We start from the raw sequence: 18,280 nt of genomic DNA, 5'->3' as shown, positions 1-18,280 counted from the left end.
TGAAGGAGATGATATGTCTAGCCACTTGAACAAGCTGCAGGATTTGAGAGAGCAACTCATCAATGTGGATGAGATTATTCCTGAGACACAGCTTGTATCCACCATCTTAAACTCTTTGCCAAGATCCTACTTGGCTTTTCATACCTCTTTGAACCTCAGCATGAGGAATGCTGTTGAGCCCCTTAAGTATCAGGAACTTGTTGCTCTCTTGTTACAAGAAGAGCAAATCAGGAAGAACATGAATATGAACACAAGTGCTGAACAAACATTTACGACAGGTCAAAAAGGGAAAGGTAAATCTCAGCCAAAGAGTTCAAATCAGAATTTAGGTAATGGTGGTTCATCTCAGGATACCAAGAAAGGTGATGGACACCCCAAGAAGAAGGGCAAATGCCATTACTGTAAGAAGCCAAGTCACTACATCACAGAGTGTAGGAAGAGGATTGCCAAAGAGAAGGCAAAAGAATCTAGGATGTCTATAAATGATGCCTCTAAAGCTCCTCCGGAGACTGCTTCTTTTGTTGAAGATAGGGATTACTGTTTCTACACATGTAGTTATGATGTCTCTTGGTCTTCATAGGCACTCAGTGTGACAAAGCATGCATGTACTTGGTATTTTGATAGTGGTGCTTCAAAGCATATTACATCTTGTAGGGATTTGTTTTGTCATGTAGGCCCTGCCCCTGTTGGCAAAATTGTTCAGTGTGCCAATAATGCTTCATATCCAGTTCGTGGCATTGGGGAGATTCAGCTCACAGCCATTGATGGCTCTATTCTTTGCCTTACAGATGCCTTATATGTCTCAGGGATAAAGAAGAATTTGTTGTCCATTTCTTCTTTAGCACAGTGTGGTATGCAGGTCCACTTTGATGATGACAAATGCATGGTCAGAGACAAAGCTAATGCCTTGACCTTGATGCTTACTGGTACATTATGTCATGGACTCTATTAGTTGGATGCATTTCAGCCAGTGGATCAGTCTGCTTATAATAGCTACCACATATCTTTTGGGTGGAAGCTGTAATGTGTGCTTGTCATATTTTGAATCGATGTCCCACAAAGGCATTGGTTTCCATTACTCCTTTTGAGACTTGGCATGGCCGCAAGCCTTCGGTATCACATTTTCGTACTTTTGGGTGTCTTGCATATGCACACATACCCAAAGAGTTGAGGAGGAAGTTGGATGATAAAGCTAGACTCGCTGAAGCTCCCGCCCCCCTCCCTACTCACGCTGCCTGCATACCTGCATCCCCCACCTACCTGCCTGCTCTCTCCTCGCGCACCCCTCTTTCTTTGCACCTCCCCTTGTCCCCCCCGCCTGCCTTCTCTTCTGCACTCCCCTCCATCGTTGAGACTGACGTTTCCTTTTCCCCCCCACCTGCCTTCGCTGCTGCGCCCCCTCCCTCGCTGCATTGCCTATCGCCTTTCCTTTTGCCCCCCCACCTGCCTTCGCAGCTGCGCCCCCTCCCTCACTGCATTGCCCGCCGCCCCTCCTTGCCTTCGCGCCCCCCCTTCTTTCGCGCCCACCTCCACTCTGCAACGCCCCGCCCCCCCCTTCGCCAACTCTTTCTCCACCCCTCCCCTCTTACGCGCAGCTCCCGCCCCCTAGGGTTTCTCCTTCGCCGTTTCACCCCCCCTTTTTGTTGCTGACTTCCGCCCCCACCACAAGGGGTTTTTTCCTTTTTTCCTTTTTTCTCTGACCTTCGTCTTCCGCCTCTCTGTGTGCAGCTCGGTTCTTGCAGGATCTCCGCTTTCGCCTCACCTTCGCCATAGCTTCAGACTCTGATGGAGGCTCCTCCCGCCCCACCCCAGAGGGACTCATCCGCAGCCCCCTCGTCCGCCCCTATGAGGAAACCCCCATCAGGCTCTCTTTCGCTAGAAGAGGAAGCGAGCCTCACCACAGAGGTGGAATGCGTCGAGGCTCATTCCGCCATTTGGCGTATAGTCGTCGGCACTCGTCGCCCCAGCAGAGGGGAGATCCGGGATCTTCTCCAGGCCCGCCTTCTTGCAGATGTGGGCAAGATCCTGGACGTACTACTAGGCCGTGGACATTACCAGATCAAGTTCGAGACTGCCCAGGGCGTGGCCAAGGTCCTTGCCATGAGTCCCCTTGACATCAAGGGTGCTCGGGCTTTCTTCAAACCTTGGCAGCATGGCTTTGACCCAGCAGTGGGCTGAGCAGGGAGAGCCCCTTTTTCATGTTACAGTTTGCTTCCCTCGACTCCGTCGGGAGTATCTTCTGCTCCTCTCTAGGCTAGGAGCATTGGTGGGCTCGGTACTAGAGACTGGCCCCACAGCAACTTCAGTGGTGGCCAGAGCAGCTAGGCTACCTTCGGTCAGAGTTTTGGTGTCTGACATCTCCTCCCTTCCTACTAAGGTCATTCAGCTACCTACTAGGATAGGGGGGGATGGATTGATCAGAGAGTGGAGTTCTCAGGGCTCCCGAACCAGTGCTTCATTTGCAGGCAGGTCGGTCATCTGGCCAAGGTCTACCCTCGCAAGAGACCCCGACCCTCACCACAGCACAGCAGGCCCCTAATGGCCCGCCCCAGATGCGGCTCGGCAGGCTGCCTCTGGGACACCTACTCCTCAGGCCACAGAGACCTCGGAGTGGCAGCCTGGACAGGGGCGCCGCCGAGGGAGACAGCCGCAGCAGCATGCTCAGAGACCGCTGCAGCAGCCACAGTCTCAGCCTCACTGGGTTCCCGTGAGGAATAGCTTTGCTCCCCTCCAGGAGGAGACCCCTGCGGCGGCGACGACTGAGGACCAGGAGATGCCAGCACCCCCTCCTTCACCCCCCCACCCCCGTCCCCTCTCCCACCGCCCTGCTTCCACCTTTGCCTCCTCCCGTCCCCTCTCCCACCACCGCCCTGCTTCCACCTTTGCCTCCTCCCGTCCCCGCTCCGGTTTCGGCAGTGGCTCCCTCCACCCCCTCGCCCCCCCTCCTCCCCCACGCCCGCCTCACCTTCCCGGGAGGCCCTGGCAGTCCCCTGGCATTCACCTGCAGTCCGGAGGGCGCTGAGTACCGACCTCGCTCGAGCACCACCGAGGAAACCTACCATGTCGATTCGGGCTTCACGGATATCATCTATCCGCAGTCCGCTGAGTCGCCTCGGCATTAGACAGTGCTCGGAGGCTTTTGATTACGCCTTTACATGGCTTTTTGGAGCAGAGGGCCCCCATGAGCCAGCACCCATCCGAGTTCATGTAGTGATAACTCCGGCCCGCAGGGAGGAGGCACTTGATTCAACGGTGGCCTTCTCGTTCCCTCTATGTGGCCCTTGCGACCGGGAGTGGACTCTAGAGCTCGCTCTTAGCACTTTGAAGACTCAAGCAGTTGAGTTTTCTCATCATGTGAGCGATTTGGAGGTGACAGATGTGATAGGCCGACTATGGGAGTTGGCTCATTTTTTCTTGGATCCCGGGAGTGTGGATGCCTCAGGGATTCGACATTTGGTCATTCGCATAGTGGCAGACTTAGCACGCGACCCTGGATATGTATGTATACACGAGGTTGCTCTGTCAGAGCGGGAGGCAGTTGCCATGGGCCACATCCACCACTGGCGCCTGATCCGTGATTCTTACAGTACACCAGGTGGGCAGATTCGCAGCCGCTCGGATGGGGACTACTCTCCATCCAAGCCGGTTTGCGAAGGCCCGCCGTACGGCTGAGACAGCATCCACCTCAGCAGGTCATCCATGAGGATCATCTCATGGAATGTACAGGGCCTTGGCGGAGCACATTTTATACACTATTGTGGTTGCTTGAGGCAGGAGCTTCAGAGATGCTTGGTTGGTGGCAACATTGATATTTTGATGATGCAGGAGCACCACTTGGGTGAGAGCAGGATCCGGAGATATGGTTCGGTGATGCCTGGTAGATGGGACACCTTTTGTTGGTCTATAGGGTTTGGTCCTTTGGGTGGACAGGGAGGAGTATACATGGTCATTGCAAATGTATGGCGCGGCAGGCCATTGTGGATCGAGGGATCATTGTGCCTGGTAGAGCACAGTATGTCATTCTGAGGATGCATGATGAGCTATTGGGCGTGCTCAACGTCTATGCACCCAATCATGCTAGTGCCAGAGCAGAGTTCTGGACCCAGGTTACGGATGCATTGCCAGAGACCACACATTGGTGTGTCGGGGGAGACTTCAACATGCTTGAGGACCCGGCCGATAGGGTGGGAGGCAGTCATGTTACAGTGCATGGTACGGAGCTTGCAGCTTGGGACCGGTTTTGCATGTCACTGAGGATCACTGATGCATGGCAGCATGGGGCCTTCTCCCGCTCTCAAGAGACAGTCTTAGTTTCTCTCGGTCAGATTGCCGGCAAGGAGGGACTAATCTATCACGAATTGATCGCTTTTATGTGGGCGACTAGTTAGGGGAGCAAGGGGGCTCCGTCGGCATTCTCGCTGGCACCTCATTTTCAGATCATTCGCCAGTTATCTTGACATTGGAGGAGAGGACACAGGAGCCCAGCTTGCAGAGGATCCCAGAGAGGGTACTTACAGATCCCAGTCTCGCTGAGGACATTGAGAGGATCTGGCATGATAGTCAGTGCTCTGACCAGGATGCAGTAGGCCAGTGTACCCAGGGACTCATCGAGCTTAGCTCTTTTTTGCACGCTGCAGCTTTGACATGGCTGGGAGAGATTCGCGAGCAGGAGCATCGGCTGGGACGCAACCTTGCTTCGCTACAGCGCCTTCAGGAGCAGCAGCCTGCATGTGAGTGGGTGGGTGGCATCACAGCTGAGCCAGGCACGCCAAGAGGTTAGAGAGGCAGAGGAGCAGAGACATGAGTTTTGGATGCAGCTTGGTGATAGAGTGTGACTGCGGAGTTTTTTTGAGATCACTGGACCCCACCATGCTCGAGTAGGAGTCCGTCAGCTTGGTAGACCGGATGAATCGGTAGCTACTGAGCCCGGGGAGATCAGAGCCATTGCCACTGCATTCTATAGAGACCTGCTTTCAGCGGAGTGAGCCACTGAGGATCAAGATGCTTTTGCAGACAGACTGTGTGGGCCCATGTGCAGAGGAGGGTCACAGATCGGATGCGTACAGTTCTTGGTGCGCCTCTTTTAGAGATTGAGCTTGCCGAGGCCTTGAGGGTCCTGCCGTGACATAGTTGCCCAGGGGATGACGGACTGACGCCGGCCTTTTTTATGCGCTATTGGGACCTTTGGGGCCAGGCCTCCGCAGGGGCTTTCAGTATGTTTTGGACACTGGGGTGATGCCACAGAGCTTTTCAGAGGGCTTGATCTTTCTTATCCCCAAGGGGGAGGGAGTATCAGATGATATTCGGCATTGGAGGCCTATTACGATCCTCAATACTGTCTACAAGGTCTTAGCAAAGGCCTTGAGTTTTGAGGATCCAGCCCTTCTTGGGGGAGTTGATTCATGCTACCTAGACAGGATTCGTCAAGGAGCGCAGTATCCTTGACGACATCTTTACTTTCTGGGAGGCGACGGCCCGAGCTAGATTTCTTGGGGCTAGGACTTGGTCGTGATGCTTCTCGATTTTGAGAAGGCATACGATAGAGTTGATTGGGGTTTCTTAGAGGGCACTATGCTTTGCCTGGGCTTTGAGCCAGGATGGATCAGAGGGGTGGTGGCTCTGTATTCCACAGCTCATAGCCAGGTGTCGATTTTGAAGGAGGACGGGGGCCGAGTTTTGAGCTGACCAGATCAGTCCGTCAGGGTTGTCCCCTCGCCCCTTTTCTTTTTCTTTTCTTTGCGGAGGCTATGAGCATGTATTTGACGGCAGAGGAGGTTGGTTTGAGAGGACTCCAGCTTCCAGTCCGGGGGGAGGACCTGCTCGATGCTAAGTTTGTAGACGACACGAGCTTATTTTTGCATGGCCAAGAGGCCAATCTTCTTCAGGCAGAGCAGTCGCTCCACGTTTTTAGTGCAGCTTTGGGAGCATTGATCAATTGGCGCAAGACAGTGGCCTTTTGGATCAGTAGTGCTCCCACTCCGCGGCATGGAGCTCGGATCTCGATTTTAGACGGATTCCTCTGGCACAGCAGTGCGGTATTTGGGATGCCAAATTGGACTAGATTTGCCCCGCTTCTTCTGAGCATTCGGAAGAAGCTTTTGTATTGGAGTACAGCTTTTGTATTGGAGTACAGCTCGACTATCCTTGGCTGGGAGGGTGGTGGTGGCAAATCAGGTGCTGTTAGCAACCATGTGGTACATTACGTCTTGCTGGATCTTCTCGAGCTCTTGCATCAGCCAGGTAGTACAGAGGTTGATCAGGAACTTTCTTTGGTCTGGGCGAGACGGTCAGCCAGCCCGAGCAAAGGTTGCATGGGCAGTTATTACACTTCCGCTGGCTCAGGGAGACTTGGGCATTATAGATCCACTCGATCAGACTTATTAGGGAAGCTTATTGTTCGGGGGCTGCTTCCAGGCGGCGCTGAGCCTTGGAAATAGCTTCTCTTACAGCGGCTCCTGCAGGCTCGGGCTCCCCCACCAGCAGGGGGCACTTGGGCACCAGAGATTCGCTGGATCTTCATAGAGGTGAGGAGGATAGGCCTCAGTAGAGGATGGGAGGACAGATTTGCTTTGAGCATCCTGAGAGCTTGGGAGCTGCTGAGACCGGGGCTCTCTCAGAGAACTCCTTCTTGTGTTGAGGAGTGGGCCAGACAGCCGCTCATCTGGAGCCCAGCAGTTCGCATAGAGCAGTTCGCATAGAGCAGGGTCGTATGCTGGGTTCTCGGCCTCGTCTAGCCTGGGGACCTTTAGCAGCAGGCCCAGCATGTAGCTTTGGGGACTGGCAGGCCTTCTGCAGTCTCCCAGAGGAGATCCAGGTGGAGAGGCTGAGTCACTTCAGAGGGGGGTTGATTATGAGGGATGATATTTAGGAGGCACTCAGAGAGGAGTGGTTCACGCCTTTCGAGCCAGTGGCCCCACAGTGGATGGGAGCCTTTACATAGTTGGAGATCCTGATTGCTGTCAGAGCTTGCACTGAGGATGGCAGATGCCTCTACTATGAGATTCAGGATGAGGGCAGACTTCAGAGAGTGGAGGTGGAGTCGCCTTTGGTTGCAGACTTCAGAGAGTGGAGGTGGAGTCGCCTTTGGTTGCAGAGTGCACCTTTCAGAGGATACGGGTAGTGGCGCCATCGCTTCTCGGAAGTGGCATATTGACCCCGACCCTGCACATGTGCTCCCGGATTGGCGCATATGGGCATATGCAGCGCGCCCCTTGCCCGGCTACAATGGGACCCTCTGGGGAGTACGAGTGGCATGATCCTTATGCATCCCTTGAGGCCACAGAGATCACCTATGATCCTTATGCATCCCTTGAGGCCATAGAGATCACCTTTTTCCAATATACAGTGCGGCTGGGGCGGCATATTTTGATGACGAGGAGGATGGTCTCTCCAGCTCTGCAGAGCGGGGCATTGGCGGCTACACAGGGACTCTCACAAGAGTTCCTGGAGGATTTTTGGGCTCGGCTCTAGTCAACAAGCCCGCAGGATCTCGACTTTCCAGTGGTGGCTGGTCGCCCACACAGGGGCTCAGCAGTTTTGGCACCTGGCTTGTTTACAGCAGTCTTCCGAGGGCCTGCGTCTGATGCGGCCACCCTATGGAGACACAGAGACATTGCCTTTGGGATTGCCCTCAGGCCGCATAGCAGATTTGGCTGCGGATGCTGCGTATTCTGGCAACCCTCTCTCCAGACATTGCCTTTGGGATTGCCCTCAAGCCGCAGCAAATTTGGCTGCGGATGCTGCGTATTCTGGCAACCCTCTCTCCAGAGGGTATGTTTACGTGGGGTGCCGCTGCTTGGTCGACTTCGTCAGGGCCTGCTATGGGCTATGAGATGGAGCAGGACAGTCAGGGCTTGCTATGGGCTATGAGATGGAGCAGGACAATCAGGCCATCAGATTCATTAGGGGCCAGCCTCGCCTAGTTCCGGCACCAGATTTCTCGTCTGCCAGCAGCTGGACACAGGAGAGGGATTTACGATAGGAGCTCCTCAGCAGCCTCACCATCACCTAGAGGGCCCGGTGTTTCATGGCCTTTGAGGGGAGACTAGAGCCACCAGGAGAGACTGTACGGGGGATTTGGTAAAAGTTAATCCACACCCTGCGAGGACAGTATGACCGCATCCGCCGGGGCGGATGAGATCTTACGGCGCCAGGCCTTTCACACCACCTGGCGCAGCGGCCCCTTCTATGCCTTACACACGGGATGCGTTGGCATTACAGGCCACCTGTTTGGCTTTTCCCCCCCCTCTTGTATGATTTAGCCCCTCAGTCCTTACTGATGCTTGTATTTTGCAGCACCTAGGGAGAGTCTCCCGGGCTGACTTGCTGTATTCGCTGCTCTGTTTCTCTAATGAGCAGGAGAGATCTTTTGTAGCCCTATGGGTGTTTTTATATAACTAATGAAAGGATCTTTTCTCAGAAAAAAAAAGTTGGATGATAAAGCCACAAAATGTATTTTTGTTGGGTATAGCCGTGAGAGCAAGGTCTACCGGTTATATGACCCACTATCCAAGAAGATATTCACTAATCGGGATGTGATTTTTGATGAAAAATCAAAAATATCCATGGCTGGTTATGATGTAAATCAGGCTGAAAATGATGTGTTTGAAGGTCTACTACCTATGGAGTTTCATTCCACAGTTGGTGATCCAACCCATGAGGGTACAGGACAGCCAGCTAATCATGAAGATGGTGCAAAAATTCAGCAGGCTATTGAGGTAGAAGTTGAGCCAAATATGGGGCAGCAGGCTCCATAGATCAGACACATACCTAGATGGTATTTGAGGACATTACAGGACAGCCATCTAGAGGGTCCTCTTGCTGGCCGTACTCGTAGGGAGACACGGACCGATGAGCATGCACACATCATGGATTTAAATATGGTTATGGCAGCCAGTTTACAGGATGATGATGAGCCTGATTCATTTGTGGATGCACGAGACAATGTGCACTGGAACAAAGCCATGCAGGATGAACTTGATTCTATTAAAAAGAATCAAACATGGGATTTGGTTGATTTGCCCAAAGGCAAGAAAGCCATTGGTACTAAGTGGGTCTATAAGTTGAAAATACATGAGCAATCGCGTTCCTCTCTCTGACTCTCACGCCTCTTGCTGAAGTACCTTCTAAACCCTAACCCTAACAGCTGAACTCCTTCATTTCATTGACAGGTACATGCAGATGGATCCATTGACAGGTACAAAGTCCGTCTAGTTGCAAAGGGCTATGCAAGGAAGAAGGGCATTGATTATGAGGAGACATTTGCTCCTACATCCCGTATGTCGACACTTAGGTGTGTCATTGCATTGGCTGCACATCGTGGTTGAGTTGTTCATCAGTTGGACATCAAGACTGCTTTCCTACATGGGGACCTCGAGGAGGAAGTTTATGTACATCAGCCCATAGGTTTTGCAGAACATGGTCATGAAGGGAAAGTATGCAGGCTGAAAAAGGCCTTGTATGGTTTGAAACAAGATCCACGAGCTTGGTATGCAAAGATAGATGCTTTCCTGCTCACTCAAGGCTTTGTGAACACTGAACAGTCCATTAGAAGCCACTTTGTATGTAAAGAAAGAAGAGAAAGATCTGCTGGTCTCATCAGTCTTTATGTAGATGATCTTTTGCTCATGGGATCAAATGATGACAAAATTGCAGCTTTTAAAGAGATACTGCAACAGACATTTGACATGTCTGATTTGGGGCTTGTACACTACTATTTGGGCATACAGTTTGTGCATGATAACAGAGGCATTGGGTTGTTGCAATCTTGGTATGTTGCTAAACTTCTGGAGAAGTTTAAATTTCAGGATTGCAAGCCTATCAGCACTCCTATGGAGCCTGGAATGAAACTGTCACTATAGGATGACAGTATTTTATTTGATGCCACTACATATGCTCAGGCTGTTGGGTGCCTTATTTACTTGTGTAGTACACGGCCAGATATTCAGTATGCCGTATCTCAGTTGAGCAGATTCATGCACAGCCCGTGATTGTCACATTGGCAAGCTGTGAAGCGTGTATTTTGGTATTTGCAGGGTACCTTGTCTCTTGGATTGCTTTATCCTGAGGGGGGTGACATGCAGTTATATGCTTACAGCGATTCAGATTGGGCTGGTGATTTTGATACCAAACATTCCACTAGTGGAAATTGTTTCTTTCTTGGCTCTTCATTGGCTAAGCAAGAAACAGACCACAGTGGCCACTTCATCTTGTGAGGCAGAGTACAGAGCAGCTTACACTACTACCGTTGAGTGTGTCTGGTTGTGTCTGGTTGTGTCGTCTCATGACTGATATGGATATTTCAGTGGAGGAGCCTACACCTATCTATACTGATAGTCAGAGTGCCATTGCCGTGGCCAGGAATCCTATGTTTCATGCTCGCATGAAACACATTGAGATTCACTATCATTTTGTTTGGGAAAGACTCCAGGTAGGTGATATCAGTCTGATCTACTGCCCTACAGATCAGAATGTGGCAGACATCTTCACCAAGGCATTACCACATCCGAAATTCGAAGCATTCCACACTGCTTTGAATTTGTTTCCTTTTGGTGGATGATGTACAGTGATCACATATCACTCCAGGGGGGTTTGTTGGGTTTTATGCTGTGTATGCACCCAAGGGAGTGCTAGTGATCATCAATAGGTTACTGGGGCACTTTTTACTTCAGTTAGTGGAGGTTTTTCCCCTAGTTTTAGCTTAGTTTCACTTATAATAGTTTATAAGTGATTTGGTCCACTTGGCACACTTTATGGCCGGACCATGTGAACACACCTTTTAGGTCACATCTTTATGTGGCTATTGTACTTCATTTTTTATTAACACTCAATACATGAGCAGTCGTGTTCCTCTCTCTGACTCTCACGCCTCTTGTTGCTGAAGTACTTCTAAACCCTAACCCTAACAGTTGAACTCCTTCAGAAGAGTCAACCTAATGCAAGTAGTTGAAGGCCAAGAAGAAGAAGTCATAGCTCACGTGAATGCAGCAATAGAACACCAAGGAGCTAATCAGCAATTCTGCGTCCTCCAAATGCTAGCAGAATATGAAGGTACAAAGTTATCAATTCCGGTAGCACTCATTCTTTTATTTCACTGCGTTGTGTTAGGAATATGAAACTATCTGAGCATGCTGATTCACCACTCGCGGCGGTGAAATTGGCAACGGGGAAATGAATGCGCTTTGTCATGTCAGTAGGCAAGATTGATTTTAAGCTAGGAAATGCGCTGACCAACGGGGATTTTAGGGTTCTTCTGTTGGGTGTTTATGGCGGGATATTGGGCATGGATTGGCTCGTTGGGCACAGAGCCACACTGAAATGGAGAGAGGGAAGTTTAACCTTTATGGATAAGAATGGATGTAAGTCCACAGTTTCAAGACGACAAGGAAAGCCTAAACTACAGTTAGTACACGCTACTAAGAAACAGGGACACAAGGTCCCGCTTGGCTTTCAGATTATGGCGATGTATTCCCTGAAGAATTATTAGAGTTGCCACCTGTGCGTGAAGTAGATCATGCTATTGAGTTAAAACCCTGTTGCAAAAAGACTATACAAGATGTCATTCCCTGAAGCGATAGAATTGAAAGAGCAATTGAATCATTTACTTGACCAGGGCTTTATCAGGCCAGGTGTTTCGGAGTACACCGGTACTCTTCAACAAGAAGAAGGATGGTACACTTAGACTGTGTATAGATTATCGAGGTCTCAACCAAGTAACAATTAAGAATAAGTTTGCTATACCAAGATTTGATGAATTACTTGATACATTAGAGGGTGCCAATATCTTTTCAAAGATTGACTTGAAGTCGAGGTACTACCAGATACGTATCAAGGATGAAAACATCCCAAAGACAGGTATCACGTTATAGGCACTATGAGTTTACACTCATGCCGTTGGACTTAATAATGCTCCAGCGACATTCAATCGTCTCATGACCGTTGTTTTTCGTAAGCATCTAGATGACTTTGTTCTTATTTTCTTTGATGATATTTTGGTTTATTCTAAGACTCAGCTAGACCATGAGGTTCATGTGCGGCATGTGTTAGAGTTGTTACGTCAACACTAGCTCTATGCTAAGAAGAGTAAGTGCATTTTCTTTACAAACTGTGTGGAATATTTGGGGTTCTAATTTCAAAGGACGGCGTTTCCATTGACCCTTCCAAGGTCGAGGCTGTGGAAAACTGACCAATGCCCAAGTTAGTGGAAGTATGGGGATTTTTGGGTCTTAGAGGATGGTACAAGTTTTTATTAAGATTTACGCGAAGATTGCTTCACCTCTAACCAGTATTTTGAAGAAGTCAGCTGCCTTTGTATGGACTGAAGAGTGCGAAGAGAGTTTCAAGAGCCTCAAGATTGCACTTGTGATCGCACCTGTGCTTCAATTACCTGATTTTACGAAGACATTTACCGTTACTACAAACCCTAGTGGTGGACAAGCCATTGATGGAGTCCTTAATCAAGATGGACATCCAGTTGCATATGAATCAACGAAACTCAGAACCCATAAGTTAAATTATCCTACTTATGACTTAGAATTACTGGCAGTAGTTCATGCACTCAAGATGTGGAGACATTACTTACTGGGGAGAAGATTTGATCTCCATACAGATCATAAAAGCCTCAAGTGGACTTTTACCCAATCAGAATTGAATATGCGTCAGCGAGAAGATGGATGGAACTATTGCATAAGTATGACTTTAGTATTGAATATCGACCAGGTAAGGAAAATGTCATCACAGATGTGTTAAGCCGAAAAAGCACTTTAGCAGCTATTTCAGTGTCCCATAGCACATTAACAGATGAAGTACGCAAGTTCATGCTTGAGGATCCTTACTTCACCAAGATTCGTCAGGCTATCGCGAGTACTAAGACAACAAAGCAACAAGAGCGCTTAATTAATGAATGATGACTTGCTATATTAGACAGCATCTTTGTATTCCCAACAACAAGGATCTCAAGAAGCGCATTCTAAGAGAAGCACACGACATACCTATTGCTGGAGACTCAGGATATGTCAAGACCTATGCGCTTATGCATCAGAGTTTCTATTGGGAAGCGTGATGTATTGCAATATGTGGTTTGATGTTTAACTTGCCAAAAGATTAAAGCAGAACCTGTATGTTACCCAAGCAAGCTACATCCTGTATGTTACCCAAGCAACGAAACTCAGAACCCATAAGTTAAATTATCCTACTTATGACTTGCAGTAGTTCATGCACTCAAGATGTGGAGACATTACTTACTGGGGAGCAGATTTGATCTCCATACAGATCATAAAAGCCTCAAGTGGACTTTTACCCAATCAGAATTGAATATGCGTCAGCGAGAAGATGGATGGAACTATTGCATGAGTATGACTTTAGTATTGAATATCGACCAGGTAAGGAAAATGTCGTCACAGATGTGTTAAGCCGAAAAAGCACTTTAGCGGCTATTTCAGTGTCCCATAGCACATTAACAGATGAAGTACGCAAGTTCATGCTTGAGGATCCTTACTTCACCAAGATTCGTCAAGCTATCGCGAGTACTAAGACAACAAAGCAACAAGAGCGCTTAATTAATGAATGATGACTTGCTGTATTAGACAGCATCTTTGTATTCCCAACAACAAGGATCTCAGGAAGCGCATTCTAAGAGAAGCACATGACATACCTATTGCTGGAGACTCAGGATATGTCAAGACCTATGCGCTTATGCATCAGAGTTTCTATTGGGAAGCGTGATGTATTGCAATATGTGGTTCGATGTTTAACTTGCCAAAAGATTAAAGCAGAACCTGTATGTTACCCAAGCAAGCTACATCCTATTGATGCTCCACAAATGAACTGGGAATGCATATCAATGGATTTCATTACGGGATTACCTACGTCAAGAGGATTTGATTCAATTTTTGTAGTGGTTGATATGTTAACAAAAGTAGCCCATTTGTTTCCTGTTCGCAAGGATTATTCAGCAAAGGATGTTGGGCATATGTTTATGCAAGGAGTTTTTGTACATCATGGGTTACCAAGACGTATAGTATCTGACAGAGACTCTAAGTTCACTTCAAATTTTTGGAAAGCATTATTTCAAGCCACAGGTACTCAATTATCTTATAGTTTGGCTTATCACTTGGAGACCGATGGGGTGGACAAACAAAGAGGGCTAATCAAGTTATTGAAGATATTTTGAGAGCTTACTGTTTAAGAGAATGTGTGAAATGGACCAAATACGTATATCTAATCAAGTTTGCTTACAATGCCTCATTCTAGAAGAGCATTGGATGTCGCCTTTCAAAGCACTTTATGGACAAGAATGTTTAACTCCACTAAAGTGGACAGAACCCCTTATAAAGTGCAGAGCAAACTGATTTAATTCGTGCTGAGATTAAGACAGCTCAGGACAGACATAAGAGTTATGCAGACTCGAAGTGTTGTGCACATATTCTCCAAAGGCGATCCGATATTGGCCAATTCCCTTTTGATGCCATGATCTGCACAAAACCTAAAAAATACAGTCGAGGAGAATTCACCTCCTTTATCAGCCCTGAGAGTCTTAACCTGATATCCAGACTCTTTCTCCACCATCACGTGCCAATCCTTGAACCGAGCAAAAGCTTGGTCCTTCTGGGAAAGAAAGTAGACCCACGTGAATCTGGTACAACACCAACAAAGCAGCATGAAGTAGAGAGATCCTCCCAAGGATGGTATCTGCTGTGGTCCACACAAGTCAGTGTGAATCAACTCCAATGGTTTTGAAGCCTGCCTGGAAGCCTGCTTCGGAAAGGATTCCCTGTGCTGCTTCGTATGCAAGAACTGCAGCGTCCTTGCCTACTACCAACATCTGGCAAGCCAACCACCATCTGGTCCTGGAAGGCGCGCCTCAAAGCATCCACATTTAAGTGGCCAAAATGAAAGTGCCACAAATCTCCGACCTGAGAACTTGTCAATGAGGAGAGTGCAGAGAGCTTGTAGATGCCATTCTCCACACCACCTTCCCAAACAACTTTGCCAGTCTCACGGTCCCTTAGAGCAACTGAATGCTCCTCAAATTCCACCCGAAAGCCCGTCTTGCATACCTCATGCACTGACAGAAGATGAAAACCCAGAGTAGGGACATAAAGAACACGGGAAGCATGCTTGCCTCCCTTGCCATCGGGAATAATCTCCATCCGGCCCTCACTATGTATCAGAATAGTGGAGTTATCGCCAATAAAGATACGACTTGACTGCCGTTTCAGATCCAAAAAGAAGTCACGGGATGGAGTCATGTGCCTGGAAGCACCACTGTCGAGAATCCATTCCCGGGTATCCTTCGCGGTGAAGCCAACTGTCTCCTCGCTCGAAGATGATGAAGCATCGGAGTCCACCATCTCTAAGTGCACAAATGCCGGAGTCTTTGGCTGAGGAATCAGCACTCTTCCCTGTCCGCTTAGGGCACTTCCTCCAGTAGTGACCTTTCTCGCCACAATCATTACAAGATCTTTCGGCCTTCAGCTTCTCTCGTTCTAGATCAAGCTTCTTCTCAGAAGACTTCTTCGGTGAAGCCTTCCCTTTGTCCTTGTTGTTATTCCGGCCTTTCGACCATTGGCTAGTTAAGGCCTCCGAACCTCTGCCGTGAGGAGGGTTCGTGAAACGTTCCTCCTAGTCCAAGACCATTGGCACAAGCTCCTCCCAAGTAATGGTGCTGAGCCTGCCACTCGTGAGATCAACGAGGAATAGAAAGCAAAATATTGACCAGGCAAGTGGGAAAGCAAAGTGATGGCCATATCTTCAGATGATATCTCTTTCGTAGCTTGTAGGACTTCCTGCTGAAGGGCCTGCAGCTTGTTGATGTGTTCCCACATCGTCGAAGACTTTGCAGGGTTCATAACCCGCATCTGCACTTCCAAGGAGATCCGTTTCATGGGTGACACCTTGTTATACAAAGAAGCCAAGTGCTCCCATATGCCTCTCGCCAGCGTCATGTGCTTCACATGATTGATCACTTGTGGTGTGCAATTGAGGAAAATAAACGACCGGACACTAGCATTGACACGATCCCACATGTGTGCCTGTGCCTCTCGGTCCTTCCTCGTCGATAGTAACTCCCCTTCCTCAGCTTCCCGCCGGCCTTGGAACCCCGATGATGATAAGACCTTCCAGATGCCGTAATTGGACCCGTCCAACTGACGATCCACTGGGAACGTGGGGAGAGTCGGAATCTTCACGTGCTTCTCAGCCATCTCTAATAAATCTGCCATCGCGGAGAGTAACCTGAAAGGGTGAGTGGGTGGGGAAAAAAAAAATCTAAAATCTGCAAGTGGCTGTCCAGCACCTTAGCCCGCCTTCCTCTTGCAACTTCTCTTCCCATTCAACCCAAAACAGCACCAATCAGCAGCCTAACGCTCCCCCTCTTGCTCAGAAAAACACCCAAGATCTGTCTAGAGCCTAGGGTTCTGATACCATGTCAGAATATGCAGCGGAAATGATAACCAAACTTGGGTAGACAAGAGCAAGTAGACTGCAGAAAATAAACAGCACAAGAAACACAGTGAGATAGGTGTGTAAACTCTTCTCTATACACAAGATCCTGAGAAAACTGAATGAGGAAGTGGTGGGGGCAAGGGGCCTATATATACATCTTTGGAAGAGCAGTCGGCAAGCATAAGTGCCCACCACGACTGCTTGAAAATGGTCCCACGACTGCATAAATGCAGTCGGCCAGCAGATGAATGCCCACGACTGAGAAACTCTAATCGGCCAGCAGCCCAGTAGCCCACGACTGACAAACATGCAGTCGGCCAGCACTGGAGTGCTCCTGGCATCCTCTGGCAACCCTCCCACCACTAGGAAAAATGGGAAAAAAATAGGGAAAAATACGAGGAGTGTGGAAAAATGATAAAACACCTTATACAGGGCGGGCACACCCACAACAGAGGCCCTGGTGTATGAATATAGACAGGAGATGACTTCTAACAAAAAGGGCCTAGCAAGCCTGTGCATAAATTTCATGACAAAACAAAGACCTAGTGTTTGGGAAAAAACATTTTTCTAAAGAGCACACTTCCTTTTGATACATTTTTTATCCGGCAATAATGGGAAAATAACCATACTTTTCTAAGATTTCACACTCTTTCTATAAATTTTTATACAAGAAAATTTCCTTTTCTCTCCCAATCAAACCGGCATTTTTGGAATGTAAAAGGCAGAGTTGCTAACTGAGACACGATTTTCCCGAACACTCCAAAGACCACAAGGGTCGCTAATATAGTGATATAGATGGCCTAGGGGTCCACCAAAGGATATGTAAGATGGATACACAAGCGCTGACCCACGACAAGTCGATATGGAGAAAGAGCTGCAGAGCTGGATTCAGCTTGAAGTGGATACAGTGGTGAAGGAGTGCTTAGAATGGGAAAAGAAAATCCTCCACTCTGCAAGCATACTCTATTTGAGTCCACAAGGGCTCGTCTTAGATTACCATATGTCTACATTGTCCTATCCGCTAATAAAGCAGGAGGTTCTACTCATGAAGAAGAGTTTCTACCTCAATGCCAGTCAAACGAACTTGGTGGATACGCCAATGTCCCCATTGAAGACTTTGAAGTCTCCAACATTCTGGCAAATTAACCAAAGTGGAGAGAGACATGGCTCAGCACGCGCGTAAAGGACATAATCTACTATGTGTCTGTTCCTCAAGAACTACGCATAGATCCGACATATTGCCCTATCAAGTGTCGGAGAAACTGGGACACGTTTGAAAGATACATGTCAAGGCAAAGGACTGCATGGCTCAACTACCTTGAGTTGCCACCACCGAAGCAAGGCAGAGCACCAAAAGAACGCTATTCAATGGAGTCATAAAGCAGTTCAACGGGATCCCAGACTTGTCATGCATCATGATGTCAAGATGATAGTCACATGCTAATATCTTTAACCATAATCCGTAAGATCCATGATTTAAAAATATCTCAAAAATCGGGATCTTACATCCTCCCACACTTGAAGAAATTGAGGAGTCCTCAGCTCGACATAAAGGTAGGATAATCGGCTATTAATGTGTCTTCCCATTCCCAAGTAGCGTCATCAATTGGTATGCTGACGACTTCACAAGGTGTTCGCGGATAGCACGGTTGCGAAGGTTATGGACACGTGTTTGTAGAATCTACTATGGCACAATATCGAATGTGCCGTACTTGTCTGTGACCAACTGTTGGTCATCCCCAGAACATGAGTAGGGTCTGCTACATACTGCTTCAACAAGCTGACATGAAACACATCTTGAATCTTAAGACGCATCGGTAATTGTAACTTATATGCC

The 18,280-nt window shown here is 48.5% G+C and overlaps 1 pseudogene; it reads left to right on the top strand.

Annotated features, from left to right (window-relative positions):
• The first annotated feature begins 17,305 nt into the window (after window positions 1-17,305).
• Window positions 17,306-17,823, top strand: LOC147617979 (uncharacterized; annotated as a pseudogene).
• Window positions 17,824-18,280: the final 457 nt, after the last annotated feature.

The sequence above is a fragment of the Cibotium barometz genome, chromosome 36 (assembly GCF_041138505.1).
Source record: "Cibotium barometz isolate CiBa-2024 chromosome 36, ASM4113850v1, whole genome shotgun sequence".
NCBI lineage: Eukaryota > Viridiplantae > Streptophyta > Polypodiopsida > Cyatheales > Cibotiaceae > Cibotium > Cibotium barometz.
This window is presented reverse-complemented; position numbering and strand designations above follow the sequence as displayed.